The following is a 15,779-nucleotide window of genomic DNA, read 5'->3' as shown; positions in this document are numbered from 1 at the left end:
GGGGAACAGGGGGTGAGGATGGCAGGGCCGAGGGGAGAGAAGAAGCAAGGGGAGGCCTGTTCCTGAAGTGTAAGGGAAAATCGGGCTTGGAGCCTGGGCCCACGGAGGCATGGCGATGGCAGGCAGCCAGTTGTCAATTAAAGATAAAATCTCTCCTCCGGCAGTGGAGGGCAAGTCGGGGCTTCGCCCCCCCCACATCCCTCCACCCCCCGCCCCCCGCCCCCAGACAAGAGAAAGCCATTTGCAGCCAGGCTCGCCTCGGAGAAGCTTGGCTGGGCGATAATGGGATGGGATGCACTGCTGGCTCCATAATGATATTATGCATCAGGGCCCACGTCCAAAATGGCTGTGGGTTTTTTTTTTTTTTCAGTCTTTTTTTGTAGATCAGTGTGGAACCATTTCATGATCAGGGGCTGAAAAGCCAGCAAACGGCCCAGAGATACCAGACGTCAGGGTGGTCCTGAGGGGACCCAAAGAGAGGCAGCTGGGATCCTGGTGACACCCTCGGACCCCAGGAGGGGAGAAGGGAGGTGTGCGGGAGGGCAGAGAGTTCAGTGAGAAGCAGGACATCGCCCCTCCTCCCACCTTCCAGAAACTGCAGGAGTGATGCCGTGAAGGAGAAACAGGCTCCAGCTTCCTCTGGTCCCCAAGCCGGAGCAGAGCCCAAGCTCGGGAGCTAGTTAAAAGAGCAGGACCCTGGTGATTGAGACTGGCTTCAGGAGTCACGCAGACTCAGGTTCAAGTCCTGGGTCCATCACTTCTAATTGCGTGAGCTTGGGCAAGTTCCTGAAGCTGTGTGACCCTCTGTTTCCTCATCTGTAAAATGGCCAGGTCACGCCATCGACCAGGAGAGTTCAGTGAGGCAGGACCTGTGGAGTGATCGTTGCTTACAAATATGCGTGGGGGTGGTCAGAGCAACTCACCCCAGTAACAGATGACCAGTTGGGTGTGATGGCCTCGCCTTTCGCATAGGTGCTGTGAATGAGCCTCATTTCGGTGATGCCCTTATCTCCTGGTGAAGGAGTAGGACTCGGAGTGACCATACCTACCAAACAGCTAACACTGAGTGCTGGGGAATTACCTCTAAGGCTCCGAAAAACACATTCTAATGACGGTGGTGTAGTCATCAGCAATGTCAGGTCACTTCCCCAAAGTCACACAGCCAATAAGTGACAAAGCTGGGATTGAACCCAAGCAGTCTGGCTCTGTGGGCCCAACCCTCAGCTCCTATCTAAATGGACTGGGGCTTCTCAGTCAGAACCCCTACGGTAGGGATGCCCGCTCTTCAGTCTTTTTCCTTCCTTAATCTCAACTCCTTCTCATTGCAAAGGTGTTGTTTTCCTCTTTTATAGATCAGGAAACCAAGGCCCGAGGAAGTGAGTGATCTGATCGTGGCACCGCCTGCCGTGCCCCGCCCCATAAAAGGTAGAATAATGTCTTCTCAGCCTTCATTAATTAATCAGCACAAGGTGACACCCAATTCAGGGGGCGATAGGTTCCTTCTTTCTTCAACCCTCTGAGTTTTATTGTCTGACACTCTGAAGGAGGTGACAGGTAGGGACTGGTCTGGACACGAAATTACAGGAAGAGCCGCTCGGTCTGGAGAGGACTCAGCTGGAAACCTGATCCCCATCTTGAGGTATTTGAAGGGCATCTGACGGGAAGTATATTTAGATTATTTTCTGGTCCCAGAGAGCAGAGCTGGGCCCGATGGGGGAAATGTTAGGAAGGCAGATTGGGTTTAAATCAAGGAGAACCAAACTTTTTGTTGTTCTCTTTGCCCTTGCAAATTTAACACGTGGTATTGAAAGCATCTCATACCAAATTAACGGGGCAGCCCCCATTGCCTCCATGTTCTTCCCAGGAGGTGACACTGTTGACACGTATTCCTGCTTCTTTGTGCAGGGGCCACCCCTCTTGAAATCGTACCGTTTCTGTGTGGGCCAGAGCCCTGGGGTTGCCAAAGTCATTGTGATGACCAGATGGATGGCTGATGAACTGAGGCCGACAAGGGACTGGTGTCACAACGGGGACCACTTCGGTCTGGGGAAAGAACGCCTCCAGGGCCCAGAGAGGATGGGGCAGTGGGAACTGATGATCAGAAATTGTCCCTCACTGTCACTGCCCCCCACATACTCATATAAGGTCACACGCAGGGCCGGCTTCAGGGGCATGTAGCCCGGGCAGCTGTTTGAAAGGACCCCATGCTTGACTTGATGCTCAGCTGTCACCATCTTAAAACGACTAACCTTTATTGAAGAAGGGCCCCTGGGTTTTCGTTGTGCACCGGGCCCTAGGAATTCTGTAGCCAGGTCTGGGCGTGTGTTTGCTTTTACTCTCTCTCATTTTATTCTTTACTCTTACTCCGGGCAAAATGTAGTCATAGGGGCCTCAGTTTGAAGTCTTGACCTACCACTGACTAGCTAGGTCACTTGGGACAGATCACTGAACCCGTTTTTCTGTCTATAGAATGAGGACAATGGTAGCCCCTATTTCAGAGACAGGGTAAAGACCTGGCCAGTCTCCACATGACATGCTGTATATGCACAATGAGTGTTAGTTAGCTTCTGCCTCATCCTTTTCCTCCAGCGCTCAGGCTTTTTGAGATGTCCATGCCCAGCCACACCAAGAGAGGGACAAGAGCACGCCGGGGAACAGGGGGTGAGGATGGCAGGGCCGAGGGGAGAGAAGAAGCAAGGGGAGGCCTGTTCCTGAAGTGTAAGGGAAAATCGGGCTTGGAGCCTGGGCCCACGGAGGCATGGCGATGGCAGGCAGCCAGTTGTCAATTAAAGATAAAATCTCTCCTCCGGCAGTGGAGGGCAAGTCGGGGCTTCGCCCCCCCCACATCCCTCCACCCCCCGCCCCCCGCCCCCAGACAAGAGAAAGCCATTTGCAGCCAGGCTCGCCTCGGAGAAGCTTGGCTGGGCGATAATGGGATGGGATGCACTGCTGGCTCCATAATGATATTATGCATCAGGGCCCACGTCCAAAATGGCTGTGGGTTTTTTTTTTTTTTCAGTCTTTTTTTGTAGATCAGTGTGGAACCATTTCATGATCAGGGGCTGAAAAGCCAGCAAACGGCCCAGAGATACCAGACGTCAGGGTGGTCCTGAGGGGACCCAAAGAGAGGCAGCTGGGATCCTGGTGACACCCTCGGACCCCAGGAGGGGAGAAGGGAGGTGTGCGGGAGGGCAGAGAGTTCAGTGAGAAGCAGGACATCGCCCCTCCTCCCACCTTCCAGAAACTGCAGGAGTGATGCCGTGAAGGAGAAACAGGCTCCAGCTTCCTCTGGTCCCCAAGCCGGAGCAGAGCCCAAGCTCGGGAGCTAGTTAAAAGAGCAGGACCCTGGTGATTGAGACTGGCTTCAGGAGTCACGCAGACTCAGGTTCAAGTCCTGGGTCCATCACTTCTAATTGCGTGAGCTTGGGCAAGTTCCTGAAGCTGTGTGACCCTCTGTTTCCTCATCTGTAAAATGGCCAGGTCACGCCATCGACCAGGAGAGTTCAGTGAGGCAGGACCTGTGGAGTGATCGTTGCTTACAAATATGCGTGGGGGTGGTCAGAGCAACTCACCCCAGTAACAGATGACCAGTTGGGTGTGATGGCCTCGCCTTTCGCATAGGTGCTGTGAATGAGCCTCATTTCGGTGATGCCCTTATCTCCTGGTGAAGGAGTAGGACTCGGAGTGACCATACCTACCAAACAGCTAACACTGAGTGCTGGGGAATTACCTCTAAGGCTCCGAAAAACACATTCTAATGACGGTGGTGTAGTCATCAGCAATGTCAGGTCACTTCCCCAAAGTCACACAGCCAATAAGTGACAAAGCTGGGATTGAACCCAAGCAGTCTGGCTCTGTGGGCCCAACCCTCAGCTCCTATCTAAATGGACTGGGGCTTCTCAGTCAGAACCCCTACGGTAGGGATGCCCGCTCTTCAGTCTTTTTCCTTCCTTAATCTCAACTCCTTCTCATTGCAAAGGTGTTGTTTTCCTCTTTTATAGATCAGGAAACCAAGGCCCGAGGAAGTGAGTGATCTGATCGTGGCACCGCCTGCCGTGCCCCGCCCCATAAAAGGTAGAATAATGTCTTCTCAGCCTTCATTAATTAATCAGCACAAGGTGACACCCAATTCAGGGGGCGATAGGTTCCTTCTTTCTTCAACCCTCTGAGTTTTATTGTCTGACACTCTGAAGGAGGTGACAGGTAGGGACTGGTCTGGACACGAAATTACAGGAAGAGCCGCTCAGTCTGGAGAGGACTCAGCTGGAAACCTGATCCCCATCTTGAGGTATTTGAAGGGCATCTGACGGGAAGTATATTTAGATTATTTTCTGGTCCCAGAGAGCAGAGCTGGGCCCGATGGGGGAAATGTTAGGAAGGCAGATTGGGTTTAAATCAAGGAGAACCAAACTTTTTGTTGTTCTCTTTGCCCTTGCAAATTTAACACGTGGTATTGAAAGCATCTCATACCAAATTAACGGGGCAGCCCCCATTGCCTCCATGTTCTTCCCAGGAGGTGACACTGTTGACAACTTGTGTTGTGTTGGGTCCTTCCGAGCCTTTTGAAAAAGAGATGCTTTCTAACAAAACCGCCCGGTAGGAACAGGCTGCCCTGTGGGTAGTGAAGTTCCCACCCTGGACGTTGGGAGAGACACTGGCCGATCACGTGCCAGAGGTCTGTGGGAAGAATTCCTGCTCTCTGTGGAGGGAGAGTTAGAAGACCTCTTCCCGTTCTAAGATGCTCTGACTAGTGGAGGCAGGCCCAGGACCCAGGTCTTCTGAACAGGGCTCTGATAAGGCCTTTCCCAGCATGGTTTTCCTCGGAATCCTTAACTCTAGGTGGAATTCCCTGCTAGCCCCTCTGTCCGCCTCTTCCTAGCCTGGGTTGGCGATGTACCCGCCACCCCACAGCCTCTAGGGGCTTGGATGGCGTTATCGCTGCGAGCACCTGCCTTCGTTCTGCAGCTCCAGGCCCTTGTGTGTGTGCACTCCGGTACCCACACAGCAGGTGGGAGGTGCGCTGGCTCAGTCACCTGGGCCTGTGGTGACCACGCCCGTGCCTTGGACAGCATGTGTGGTTCCAGAGGCCAGCAAGGGCTGCCGGGGACTCCAGGGATGGCTGTGGCTCCAGGTCAGAGCGGTCAGAGGCCTTCTGCTGTTGCTGCTGGGCACCTCTCCTTTCCCCATGGGGCTGTGGGGCCAGCCGCCTGCTCTCTGTATTTGCCTGCTTCTAGGGCTGTTCCATGAGAGTCTCCTGGATTGGCGGGGCTCAGAGTCCCTGCTTCCTAAATCAGCAACACCTGGGCTGGGGAGCGGGTGGTTCGCGGGCTCCCTTCCTGTTCCGCAGCCTTGAACATCCTCCAGGCACTGGTGACAGCCACGTTTATAGTGCCGGCTCAACTTCATTCATTCATTCAACAAACACACGCTGAGCCAATTCTGTTTTCCAGACACCGCTGTCCCCGCTGAGTGGACAACAATGACCCAAGCCAACCCCTTTCCCTTCCTGCTCTCCGCACCCACTCACACTGCCCGCTTGGCCCTTCGCCCTCCCCGCCGCTGCTTCCCTGGCACTGGGCTTCGATTCCACCCCTCTGCCCCCACCTCCAGAAACTGGGTGTCATCATTAACCCCACCGTCTCATTCCTTAACTCACTATGCACCATGTATTAAATCTTTGTTAAATGCCTGTGGTGTGGCCTGGGGAGCCATAGTGAACCAGACCGAAGGATCTCTGCCCTCATGGAGCTTGCGTTCCAGCGGGGGGAGATAGGCCGGAAGACCCGTGGATAAAAACTACAGAGGACCTCCCGCCCGCACTCCGCCCGGTGAACGAGCTCCATTGTTCCCAGCCCCCAAATACGTTCCACTGCTCTCCGGCTCCGGCTCCGGCTCCGGCTCCGGCTCCGGCTCCGGCTCTGGCTCCGGCTCCGGCCTCCTCGCTCCAGCACCACAGTTGGTTCCATCGCCTCTCGCGCGGTCTTGCTGGGTCCCAATGCCCTCCTACCACCCAGTCTCCATCCAGCAGCCAGAGAGGGTGCTTCTTAGAACAGAATCCAGATTGGTTACCCCTGCCGAAGCCATCAGTGGCTGGATTCCCTACATTTGGCATAAAATCCAAACTCCTTCAAAGCGAAGGGGTCCCCAAGGCCCTGCTGCTCGTCACGGGCCCCTCCTGCCCGTCCCGGGCCCCTCCTGCCCTGCGAGCCTCTCTCCCACATACTGTGTCTTTCTCCTTTAGTGGTTCACACATGCTGCTCCCTCACACTGAACGCCCAACGCTGAACCCCAGCTCCCCCTGACTCCTTCGCTTGGCTCACTTTTCACCCTTGACGGCTTCTGACTTTAAATGTCACTTACCTGACCGAGGGTACCCCTTGCCCGCTTTGTGTTTTTGTTTGTTTGTTTTCGTTTCTTTCTTTCTTTTTTTTTGTTCTGCAGCTGGCTCGTTTTCTCTTTGGTCCTTCCTTACACAAACCCTTGTGACTACATATTTGTTTCTTGCCTGCCTCCCTGTAAGAACTCGGGCCTAGCACAGTCATAGAGGCTCTGACAATCTTTTATGAATGAAGGAAAGAAGGGATGGGCAGAGATGGCCCTGCTGAACTCCAGCCTCCTTCTCCCTCCCAAGCTCTGGCTCCAGCTGGCTTTTGCACCTCACTTCTAGGGCATTCCTGGGAGTCCTTGGGGAACTACTTGAAAGCTCTTCTCTTTACATGATGCATTTCCTGCCTGAGAAACTGTCAGAATAATAAGGAGGGCTGAAGGAGAGACAGGAAGGTTCCCATAGCTGTCTCTACCTTTGCAACTTAGCAGTTTTACCTGCTGCTTTGGGTACTTGTAAGATTCTTCCTCCCCCATGGTGAGCACCCCAGGGAGCTGATTCATCCTGGCTCCTCCTCAGGATGCAGAGGCTCCAAGTACAGTAGGTAGGTGCTCGGGGAAGTGTTTGAGGAAATGAAGAAAGTGATGGAAAAGGAAGAGATGAGGAAGAAGAGAAGGAAAGAGGAAGAGGGTGAGGAAGAGATAGACAGGAGGAGGGAGCGAAGTGAGGTTGGGGTGAGAGGAAGCGGAAAGGCAAACCTGGAGCCGGGACTTGCCTAGCTCAGCGTGGCTCTGAAGCCAACCCCCTCACCCCGCTGTCCCCCATGCCGTCTTTCCCGAACTCAGAGCCTTCTGATCCTGCCCCGGCCTCCGGGTAGGACAGTGGGGCTCAGCTGGCATCCTGCAGTGGCATCCTGACTCTGGGGCGCCTGGGGTAAAACTGCCTCTGAGGGGCCGTCTGCGGGGACCAGAGCTGGGATTCTTTAACTCGTGGCACAACTCTATCCCTCATGTCCCCGGAGACTCTCTCTTAGCACAGCCCCCCAATTCCTCACACTTAGGCCCCAGGTGCAAGGACAACTCCTTCAAATTCAGTATCAGTGATCAAATGTTCAGAGCAAACAAAGGGAAACAAAAACAGACATTCTTCTGTACCCTCAGCCCTCTGCCCCAGCCCCATCCTTGGCCCAGACTGGGCCAGCTGCCTCTCAGGAGTGAACCCAGGAGACCAGGAGGCCCAGAGAAGCTGCTCCAGGACTCGCTGTAGCCATGGTGGCCCTCCCTGGGGTGGCGGCTGCCAAGTTGCTAGGGAGAGCAGAGTTGTGCCATGGCCACCTCCACCACCTTGGAGAAGCTCAGGATCCTTAAGCCTCCCTAGGCCACCAGCTGGTCAGCCTCATGACCAGCCTGTGCCATCCTCTCAGTGCACCGGGCGACCACAGGACCAAGGAATAGGAGTCAGAACCAGCCCCCTTTCCAACACCCCAGCTGCCTCCAGCCTCGTGCCTCAGGACTGCCTCCTCCCCTGAGGGCCACAATGTTTGTACTCCTGGCAAATCGATTAGGGAGCTCAGTTCTCTCAGGACCCCATTAGAGGTAGCAACCAACTCCCAGGGGCCCTGGGGGTAGGATAGTGAGGGTAGGGAGTAGGTTAAGAAGGCTCTGGTGCTACCACTCTCCCTCGGGGCCTTGGTGTGCTGGACTGTGACAAGCTGGACTTCCCTGGACCGGACTGGAAAATTGGTCTCCAGTACTCTTTGTCTGGGTTTTTCTCTTCCTTTGCCAGGGGCTCTCACCGACTGCCACCTCCTTACTGCCCTTAAACACATATGTTTCCAGGGTCCTTCTGTTCTCTTCGCCATCTCTTTATTTTCTAATCCATGCATAGTACCTTGTATCAGTCATCCACACTCTAGTATAAATTAAGGCCCACGTATATTTTATTTCCTAGGACATGGGATTACTAGATCGCCTCTCAATTTATGGAATGATAGCCTTGTTCTCTGTTACGGGAAATCCTCGCACCAGAGAGCTGCAAGCAGGGTAGGTAATTTTTTTGTTCAGAGGAGGAAGAAAGCAGGAACCTCCTCGTGTGAGTCGTATTAGAGGCCAGAGGTCTACGACACATCCTGGCTTGGATCTGATGAACAAAAAACAATATAGAGCACAAAAGAGAAATAAGAAGCGATACGCGGTCGTATTTGCCTCTGCGCAGAAGGTCCTCTCTCCTTGTTGTTCCCCTTCTGCATTCCAGTATTGAGTCCTCTGCTTGGCAAACCTCTCATTCGTCCCTCAAGGCCTGCTCAACGTTCACGTCCTCTGAGAAGCCTTCCTGGAGTCATCCTTTATGCTCTCACAGCACCTCGTATTATAATACTTACTACAGTGATAGCTTGTTGCTTGTTTACTCATTTATAGATGCTTCATTTATTAACACTTTAATCTCCAGCCCCTGCTCAGTGCTCAGGGACTCCATGATGAGTGAAGGAACGAAGGAATGAATGAGTAGAAAGTGAATGAGTTCATTACTCATTACTGTCTTCTGTTGCTCTCACCTGTCATTCCAGCCGTGTCTGGGTCTCAGGCTGCTGGGCCTCCCCTCTACCACCCCGCCAGTGTGTGCCCACCAAGGCTACACCCCCATTTCCCTGCCGTTAGTGCTCCCATCCACAGCCCCCCACTCCCTTCAGCTTCCGGGGCTCTGACCAGCTGGGTCTTTTTTTCCTGGTGTTAATGGCTTCAGACTGGCATTGGAGTCCACGTGGAGCAGCCAAGAGCTTATGTCCTGGGTTCTTTTCTTCTCTCTCTTCCTCTTCCTCAGTCTTCATGTTCTTTTATGAGCCTCATGCTCTCATTGGGCCAAATTCCTGCTGCTTAAGTAGTAAGAGAAAGAGAGACAGACAGACAGACAGACAGAGAGGAAAGGGCTGTTCCCGTGATACTGCCAGGCTAGCAGTTCCACATCTGTGAAATGGGAATCAAACCTCCCTGGCCCTCATCCAAGGGTGATATGAAGGTTAGATGAGAAAGTGCCTGGACAGGTCCTCTGTAACCCTTACGGCCTGACCTGAGGTGACAGGTTGTCATTCCTCCAGCCTTCTCTCGGGGGCTGGGTGTTCCTCCAGAATCGGAGAGCTTGTGCCTCTGGACATTGCAATAGCTAACACCAAGCACTTAGGACCAGCCGAGCACCGTTCTAAGCCTGCTATGTGGCTCAGTCCTCAGAACAAGCCCAGGAAGTAGAGGCTCTTTTAACTGCTCCCATTTTACAGATGAGGAAGTCAAGGCACAGAGATTAACTTGACAGAGATGTCACAGAAAGTAGATTTCGCAGCCTTATTTTGACCTGAATCCGCTAAGCCTGTTTCTAGCCCCCGACCATGGGCTCTACGGCCACACACAACCACAGGTAGGAGCTGGTCCTCAATTTACTACCATTGACTTTGACACTTATGAGCTGTGTGGCATTGGGTAAATGCCTTAACCTCTCTGAGCACAGTCTTCCATCTATGAAGTGGGGATAATCATATGCCTCTTGCAGATTTTTCCAGGAGTAAACAGAGGCAGAATACGTGATATAACCAGCCAGACTCAGGCAGATGAATCGTGCTCAGTGTGTGTCCTTCTCTATATCTACTTCAAGAAACAGTCAGGGGAGTGGAGGTTGGCAGGCCTGACTTCTACAACAGAAAGCACTAGAAACCCTTTTCCAGAAATCCCTTGCTAGGGCCACTCACTGTGGGGATGATGAGATGGCAGCCATGTCTAGCTCGATGCAGGGCCTGAGGATGTGAATGCTTATGAGACCACTCACCGGCAGCGCCGTTTCCCTCCTGGTGATTCAGAACCAGCGATACCTGGATACCTGCTTCCCAAAGCAGTGAAAAGTCAGAGAGAAGCCCAGGAAGCTGCCTGCTCCCAAAGCTACCACCTGTGCTGGGGGGCACCTCTGCCCCACCTTCCACTCCTCCTCTCTCCCCTGAAGCCCAGTGATCAGGAGCTGCCTGCCCCCCGCCCCAGGTCTTTTCGGGCTGGGAGTGGCAGCCAAGAAGGCAGTGAGGTAAGAGAAAGCACCAGAGAGACAGCGGGGATCTCAGAAGAGGTGGGGGGGGGGGTAGGGAGGAGGAACGGAGGGTGAGGGAAGGTGAGAGAGAAAGGAAGAGTGGAAGACGGAGGAGTGGGAGGGGAAAGCAGGCAGGAGCAGCAACAGAAAAAGCGGGAAGAGGAGTGTGGGGAGGGAAGGAGGGAGGAGGAGGAGGGACCAATCCGGCTGTAAGTCCTAAAATGAACTGAACAGGCTGGAAATAGAACAGCCGGGCAAACCCAAAACACTCTGTTTGGGTGTCTGCTGAGTGAGCACGTGAATGAACAGATCTGGAGGAGCAAGTCAAGGAAGGAATAGATCATTTCACCTCAGAGGTAGGTCAGCACAGGAGGGCTCATTCCAGCCCAGCCCAGATTAGTCACGATTCTTTTTCTGAGGATATTTTCTTTACATAATCATTATTTTTAACAGGTTGGCTTGGTGGCTGGATTAGCCTGATGCTACCCCATCCTTGGCAGGTGGAAGGTTTGGGTTACTTTGAAATCAAGACCATTCAGGGTTTTTATTCTAACTATGGACACTGCTGACTTCAGGGGAAGGGATCTTAATCCACCTTCCAAAAGGAGACTTAGGAATCTGGGCCGTGTGATGGAACACCACTTCCCTTATGAGAACAAAACCTAGTTCTGGGAAGAGTCAGGACTAGCCTCGAGGGCCCTGCCTCTCAGCCCCCTCCCCGCCACCACCACCCCAGAGTCCTACCATGCCTTTTGATGACCTTGCTTGATGCCAGCAAACTTCACTTTGGAAGGTGCCCAGGCTGCCTGAGGCTCTAACCACCATGGAGATTCCTGGGTTGCAAAGAGAATTTGCTGACTCTCAGGGCCCATGAAACCCCTAAAATTGCAGCCAAAGCTGTATGTATATGTGGGTGAATATATATTTTCCAGAGACAGGATCCAGAGCTTTTATCAGATCCTCGGAAGATTTTTGTGTCCACCCACCCCCACTCCAATAGGAAGAACTATTAGTCTAGAAGTTAGAGGTTGGGCCAGCATAGGATGTGAAGATTGCTGGAGCCCCACGGCCCGTGGCAGCTGCTTTGAGCCTGGCCCAAGCAGCCCTCCTCACTATGGGCTTTTGCTCCATCATGGAATTCTCTAGAGTTCAGATCAGCTCTAACTTGGGACTGAATGTGGAGAGGAACTAGGAGGCTGGAACTCTAGCCTTTCATCCACCACTGGCTATGCAATCTTTGGCAACTTGCTTGACCTGGCTGAGCTACAGTCCCCCATTTATAAAATTGAGGGTAATACTGCCCACCTTAGCAGGTTCTCACAGGCTCAAATGAGATCCTGTGCTCCTACCACTTAGCTCAGTAACTGACATTTCATAAAGCTTCATTTTCTTCCTACATTCCTTCTTTCCTCCCTCCCTCCCTCCCTTCCTTCCTTCCTTCCTTCCTTCCTTCCTTCTTTCCTCACTTCCTCCCTTCCTTCCTTCCTTCCTTCCTGCCTTCCTTCCTTCCTTCCTTCCTACCTGCCTTCCTGCCCGCCTGCCTGCCTGCCTGCCTTCCTGCCTTCCTGCCTTCCTTCCTGCCTTCCTACCTTTTTCCCTTCTTTCCTGGAGGAACTCTAAGGCCCTTTCTAAATTTGATAGAACATTCTACTAGGTAGGTAGAGGAGCTTTGAGGAAACCTAAACTGGGGACAGAAAGAACACAGGTCATTGCACAGCCTCCCAGGAGGATTAGACCTGGTGGAGGATGGAAGAAGGAGATCTGAATAAGCAGAAGGTCTCAAATGTGGTAGAGAGGTGACTGAACCTATATCTGATATTTGGGATACAGCTGGATGTCAGATTGGATTCTGGCTTTAACCAAATATCTGACATTTTGTAGAGCTCATTTTTAAACATGAGGCTGGGGGCTGGCCGGCCGGGGTCCATTCCCCAAGTTCCAACTCAGTTTCCTCCACTGCTCTGAGCTCCAGTTTTCATCAGAAGACATTCATGTGAAGCCCCAGCTGGTGATCAGTTCATGGCAAAAATCGCAGGAAGTCTTATCTCCAAGGAGATTAGATCAGAGTTTTCCTGTTTCGACTGGATGATTAGTCTTGCACATAGCGATGATATAACCCCAAGTGGAAACAGGACCTGAGAGTCATCTGCCTTCAACAACTGGCTTCTTAAAAACACAGCAGCCACAAGGAAGCTCATCTAAGACCCCTTGACCCCTGCCCCATTGCACTCGTGCGCACAGACCGCCAAGAGAGATGCTGGATTGAAGAGCCATCCTGAGACCTCTCCGCCACCCTGCCGCTCCCCTTCCTCTGAGCCTGAAGTGGCTTGTTCTGTGCATTTTAGATGGAACTAGCTAGAAGCAAAGCAAGTCAAGTTCCTCTTCTCTGACAGTGATGAGGTGGGGGACCAAGGATGATATTTCGGGAAATTCAGGAGTTCTTGTTTCTTTGAACTGTGCGAGGCTATTCCAGCTCTACCTGCCCTGGTTTGACTCAGGATGAGAGACCAACATCTTAGAGAGTGACCTAAAGTACTCAGAACTCCTCAGATGTAAAGGGCCAGCAAAATTACAGCTGGCTCTTATCTCTATCCAGAAAATGGGGCTCAAACAGTCCAAATCTGTGCGCGTTCTTGCCTCACTTGGCCAGCGGCTGAGTTCATGCCAGGCTGAGATTTCTCTTACCCTGTACTAGCCTGCCCCAAAGACTGCCGGGGGATCAGCTACTAAACCACCAACCCAGAAAAGTCATCCTGCAGCCTTGCTCCGGTCCCGGAAGCCGTCTCTACTTCGTCCTGACCTTGGAAGCCACCTTGCCCACTTTACCAATGCTTTCTTCATTTTGGATTTGGGCATCACAGCTGTAACTTGATGCCTATAAAATATTTTTAGCTACTGACCATGACACAAACTTCGTCTCCATTCACAACCGGGGTGATGAGAGGTTAGGGAACTGGAAGACTACCAGCCACAGGGCTAACAGCTCCTCGAGGGGGTCTTCCTGAAAGACAAGTCTGGTCACATCAGTCCTTTCCTGAAAACCCTCTATGGCTCCCTGTTGACCAGCTGGTCCCAGCCTGTCCCCTCTCAGGCCTCTGTCCCTGCCCCTCCTCCCGCAGACACCCAAGCAGGAGTGTTCTTCGAACTCATGCACTGTCCTGCTTTGGGCTGCACTCTTCCCTTTGCCTGGAATGAAACCAACTCATCCTTCATGAAGTCTTTTCTGGTCCCATTAGCAGAATTCCGTGCCCTCGGGGCCCTTGATTCACCTGTACAAGAAAGAGCATTTGTCCTACTAGGTGTTTACTTGACTGCCTTGCACAAACATGTTTATGGACCATAGCTTGGGCTCGCCTCTCCTGTACCCCTGCCAACTACGCCACAAGGATCTACATAGGTAGGTATGTCAGGAAGAAAATTACCCCAAATTCAGATAAGGCCAAGGGGATGACCGCATGTTCCTTCAGTGTCGCACTGAAGCTTTGTTTAACCGACCTACGAGATTATTTAATTCTCTAGAACTGTGCTATCAACCCATGGCTACTGAGCACTTGAAATGTAGCAAATGCCACATGTCAAAATGACAGTATTTTGGACACCTCGGGGGAAATAAATAAATTTCGCCTGTTGGTTTTTACTTTTTTAATGTGGCTACTAGAAAAATTTAGTTACACATGCAACTCACGTTATGTATCTGATGGACAGCACTGTTCTAGAGGACCGTTTCACTGTTTGACTTTGTCATTTGCTGTTATCAATGGTGGGCTCAGACTGTGAAGTTCCATATGAACTTGTAGGGTTTTGTCTGGTAGAGGGTCAAATGATATCTGCCCAGTAGGAGAGGTCACCCAGTTTTATTGCCCTGTAGGACGTATACCAGATTTGTCTCTAACTTTTAAAAAAAGTTATTTTGATGTGCTTTTCCTTTAAATCCTAATTCCTTATGTGCTTTCTAAACCAGCTTTATCATCTTATTGGTTCTCTCGTTAATTAATGAATTCAATAAAATCTTTGACACATATTCATTCTATTTTTGTATAAGACTCATGCTTTTAACTTTTTAGAAATTATCTCTGTCCCCTGTCCAGTTTAAGAGCAGAAACTGAATTATTAACATACCTATATTAAGCAGGGGCTCGGTAAATGTTTGTCGAATGAAAAAAACACTTGCGTGGCCTTGGGACCTTATGTTTAAACTGCCAACCACGCTTTGCCCGTGGGATACCGTCATGCCACATGCCTGGGAGTGGAGGGATGTAAGGAAGATGAGACCCTCTTTTCAGAATCCCAAACTATTTGGGTAGTCCCCATGAAGATCCCCCAACTCTTGGGGTCTGTGATCCCAAGGGGATGCTGGCCAAACCAAGTTCCTTTAGTCAACTCAAGGCGAGGTCTTCCTAGCTCCACCCTGCACCCCCAGGATGCTGCTGAGAGCAGGAGGCCCTGGTCTGGCTCTTGCCAGCTCAGCACTGCGAGGATCCCACCAGATAACTCTGGCTGCTCCTCCATGTCAATGTGGGGACACAGAGGCACCTTTGTGCTGGAGGTCAGCAGCAGTGCTGGCCTCAGGATCTAGGTCCTTGGGGACCCTAGGAAAATCTCTGGGATTTTCCTATCACAAAACCGTGTCTCTTCCCCTTGACCCTCCTTGCTGTCTCCTCAGTGGGGACGACCAGCTGGCAGGTAAGGAGAGAAGCTGATTGCAAATTCCTTGAGGGCAGAAGTGTGTCATTGATATGCCTGGCACCTACTGAGCACTTTGCCTGGCGCACAGGGGGACGCTCAGTGAATGCTAATCCACTGTCCTCCCTCTGCCCAGCTCCAGCCTATAACCAGCTCCCTTTGATGATCCTGACGTATAGACTCCACAGCCTTGACAGACCCCGGATTCATCAAATCCCCCTCTGGGAGTCTGGGCTGAATATGCCAATAATTAGGCATCAAATTTGGGGGTAGGGACCTTTAAGAGGTGTCACACCAAGCCTGCCCTTATCCGCTTTCCTTACAAAGAAAAGAGACGTTGGTAGTGGCTGCTGCTGGAGGAGAATAAGAGCGCCATTTGTGTGCGTGTGTGTGATAAAACACGCATGACGACATTTGCTATTTTTAGAGGTACGGTTCAGTAGCGTTAAGCAAATTCGTGTTGTTGTATAACCACCACTATTTATGCTCTTTTCATCTTGTAAAACTGAAACTCTGTGCCTGTTAACCAACACCTCCCCCAGCCCTGCCCCTGCAAATTAGGCTGCTGTAGGTACCTCACGTCAGAGGGATCCTGCAGTATTTGTCCTTCTGTGATCGGCTTAGCATAACGTCCTCAAAGTTCATACATATTATACCATGTGTCAGAATGCCTTTCTTTTTAGGCTGAAAAATATCTCATTATATATAC

This window comes from Pteropus vampyrus, unplaced genomic scaffold, assembly GCF_000151845.1.
Source record: "Pteropus vampyrus isolate Shadow unplaced genomic scaffold, Pvam_2.0 Scaffold6, whole genome shotgun sequence".
Lineage (NCBI taxonomy): Eukaryota > Metazoa > Chordata > Mammalia > Chiroptera > Pteropodidae > Pteropus > Pteropus vampyrus.
Note: the sequence above shows the minus strand (reverse complement) of the source record.